Source organism: Pterocles gutturalis, unplaced genomic scaffold (genome assembly GCF_000699245.1).
Source record: "Pterocles gutturalis isolate BGI_N339 unplaced genomic scaffold, ASM69924v1 scaffold50216, whole genome shotgun sequence".
Taxonomy (NCBI): Eukaryota; Metazoa; Chordata; class Aves; order Pterocliformes; family Pteroclidae; genus Pterocles; species Pterocles gutturalis.
This window is the reverse complement of record NW_010102382.1, coordinates 1-3,573: the sequence shown is the minus strand read 5'-3', so window position 1 is coordinate 3,573 and position 3,573 is coordinate 1. Positions and strand designations below refer to the sequence as shown.

At 49.6% G+C, this 3,573-nt stretch overlaps 1 non-coding gene across 1 annotated transcript; it reads left to right on the top strand.

Annotated features, from left to right (window-relative positions):
• The first annotated feature begins 732 nt into the window (after positions 1-732).
• TRNAG-UCC lies at positions 733-804 on the top strand. The gene has a single exon. It is a non-coding gene; the product is annotated as a tRNA-Gly (tRNA).
• Positions 805-3,573: the final 2,769 nt, after the last annotated feature.

The window sequence follows — 3,573 nt, the reverse complement described above, 5'->3', positions numbered from 1 at the left end:
GCCAACAGTTTTGGCTAAGCTGCGTCCATGTGTTTATCTTCACCTGAAAGCTTTTTCATCCTATTTTCTATGCCCTGCATCCCACTGAAGGTGGGGAAAGGAGTGAGCAGCTGGGTGTGCGTTTGTCTGTTGGGTATGCTTACCCCATGACAGGTACATAGAGAGAAACGCACACACACTGGCATAGCACATGCAGAGCTGGCACACGTATGAACACTGATGGGAAGTGGTGCCATTACCAGCACCCCCAAAAGCACCACCAACACTCACACAGGCAGGAACAAGGCAGACAGCTTTTCTTTCCCTCTGGCTGCTCAGGACTGGAGCTCAGTGTTGGACATGCACACCCTCCATCCCACATGCATACCAGCAGGTCCCTTGAACCCTGGGCCATACCATAGGCCTGTGCAGAGTCTGTGCCTGGAGCTCAGTCCCTGTTTGACCAGTGTCCTGCTTCAACCCTGAGCAGTCCCTGATGCTGATCTGCTCTATTTGGCAGGTAGTGCAGTCTGAGATTTCCTAGCCAACATCTCACCCATACAGAAACACACATGCTCTGTGGCAGCTTGTGGTAATGTGTGTACAGAGGGCTGGAAGAAAACTAGCCAGTTTGTGGAGGAGCAGGAGGCAGACAGTCCCTGAAGTGGAGGAGGAGGATCTTTCAGAGTTTGTGGAGGAGCAGGAGGCAGACAGTCTCTGAAGTGGAGGAGGAGGATCTTTAAATATCCAGATGCGTTGGTGGTATAGTGGTGAGCATAGCTGCCTTCCAAGCAGTTGACCCGGGTTCGATTCCCGGCCAACGCAGAGGAGTTTTTTCTCCAGCTAGGCTCCACGGTTCCTTGCCTCTCCTGCTCTAAAACCACCCCCTTAGCTTCCATCAGCAAGTTCAGCTCCTACTGGTAAGGACGCTAGCCCAAAGCAGCTGCAGACAGCTCTGCTGCTCACTTTAAGAGCCACGCTCCCAGGCGGAGAGCTCTCTGCCTTGGTGCCCACAGTAGCCCTGTGGTTCCACACACTCTCTGGCAACAGCTCCATGTCTCCCAACACGGTCATTTCAGCCTGCTCACAGTCCTGTAAGGGGGAAAAGCTTCAGGCCTGCTGCTGGGTGTCACAAGAACAGCCCAATGTCTTATAAGCTCCGTTGTGCAATTGTGGAATGCTGTGGTTGGAGCAGCATCACTGTAATCGCGGATGAGAGCCAAAAGCCTTGACTCTGGTCTTCTATTCCCTGCCATAATGCATCTGCTGCTGCTGGGCAGGCTCTCTTTTTGGTCTGACCCAGAGCTGGACCTGCTACTGCTGGTTGCACCTGGCAAGAAAAGCATGCTGCTGTGGCAGGGTAAAGATCAAGATCGAGAATGTCAAGGTGGGGACCGAGGCATACACTGCATTTTGTGAGGCCAAGTCTGCAATTTGGGGGCACAGTAGGAGGATGCTTCTTCTTTATACAATGTCTCAGAGTCACACTGTACTGAATTTCCTCTCCATCCTTCATCATCTTTTCCATCTCCCTAGTGTTGGCTGGTCAATCACCTTCTAAGGGGATGCTGGTATGCACAATGCCTGTGTTCAGAGCACAGAGTTATTCCCCCTGTAGTTTTGAAAATAGACTCTGGTATGCACTGTATCTTGGTTTGAAATACTCTGTTTAACAATCAAGGCTGCATGTCTCAGAGACCCAAGGCGCTCAGCCCACGTGCAGGGCCACTCATGTGCCTTGTCCAGGTTCCAGCACTGCAGATTCATTCTGAAGTTTACTGGACTTGGGTGTAATGATGTTCTTGGTAACTAAGAACTGAGACACCCTCATTTCTCTTGCAGCTTATAGCCTGTGGGCCAAAGGAAACACAAGGAGTCTCTCACAACTAGACTTTTTACCTCAAGGGGGTGAAGCTTCTCAAGTCTCTGACTACAGGGTTGATTAAAGCAAAAAAAAAAAAAAAAGCAATGTTCTTTGCTCTGCTGACAGTCAAAAACGAGTCTGGGCAATGGGCTTGTATGGAGGGTTTGGGTTGGTACAGTATTTACAGACTCCCACTCTGTCATCAGCAGTGCTACAAGTAAGTGGAGCTACAAAGAGGGGTATCGTGATTGTGCATTCTCTGTTCCCTACTGAAATGCCCACCCTAACCACATCTTGCAGTCACACTGCCTATGTCCAGACCTGAAATCCAGTGCTTTCCTCCTTTCCACTCCATACCCATCCCGTGGAGTTTATTCTCACAACAACAACGAAAGAGAGAAGTGCAACGGCAGTTTTTCATATGAAGTTTGCAAACAACAGTTGAGAAGACCTATAAAAAGCTCTGCATTAGCATTCATGTCTGACCAACTGGGACACTGGTCTTTGACCACCCCCAAAGCAAAACAGTGGTAAGTGTGTGTGACATTTCTTGTATTTCCACATTTGTCCATTGCTTCTTGCCCTCTCACTGGGCACATCTGACAAGAGGATGGCTCTCTTCTTTAATCTGCCTGTCCACCCACCTGCCCGAGGTGTTTGGAGACACACACAAGATGCTCCCTCAGCCTTCCCTTCCCCAGGCTAAACAACGCCAGCTCTCCCAGCCTGTCCTTGTATGACAGATGAGCCAAGCCCTTACTCATATCAGCTGTGCAGAAATGTCAATGAGCCACACAGTGACACCTGTGGAGTCACTGTAAGGGCACCCAGCATGCAGGTGTCCAGGTCTTCTGCTGAGGAAGAACACTTTGCAGAAGGCTTTCCACTTGCTGCTGGGAACAGATTTGACCAAGAGAGAAAACAGAAGCAACAGCATTCAGTCAGAGGAAGATGTGCACGTGCTGCAGTGTTCACGCACCTGGAGCAGCAACAGCTGCTGAGAAGTTTTGGTGGTGCAGAGTTAAAGGGGCTAATCAATCATCTGGGAGACTAAACAGTGACACGGCGTATTCCTTTGTGCTTGGCTGCATGCTTGCATGTAGGAGGAGGCCTTGCTTTTGCTGCTGAGCAGCTTAGGTGCTTTTTCCCTCAAAAACACCCGTAACAAAGTGCATAAGCAAAATGAAAGGAGATATAAAACGTGACTTCCAAAAGGCAGGACTCTGTCTGAGATTCAGTCTCAGAAGGCAGCTTGTCCCTGCCTGTTTCTGAAAGCACCCTCCGCAACTCAGCTGGGCACAAGTGTCTGTATTTTCATTCCACCTCAGGAAGTGTTGTCATCTCATCCCAGTTCATAAGCCTGGTTATGTCCTCTGCCAGGGGGTACCCAGGGCAGGCTGAGAAAAGTCACTGCTGCCTTACTGTACATTCCTAAAAACATGCTGGGTACCCTGTCAGAATACATGAGATCAGCTCTTGAATGGTTTCAATGGTGGAAGTCAAGGATGACCCAGAGAGATATCACAGAGCTGTGATCACCACATTATAGAATCTTACTCCATATTTCTGAGGAGTTTTAGTCCTTCTCTTGCCTGTCTGCTTATTTTTGGTGCTCTGGTATAAGCTCAGGGAGCTCCATCCTCAAGTGGCGGTCAGGTCAGGACAAAGACCAAAGCTCTTCCTTGCAGAGCAGGGGGTTAACTGAGGGAGGAGGAGAACAAAACACCACG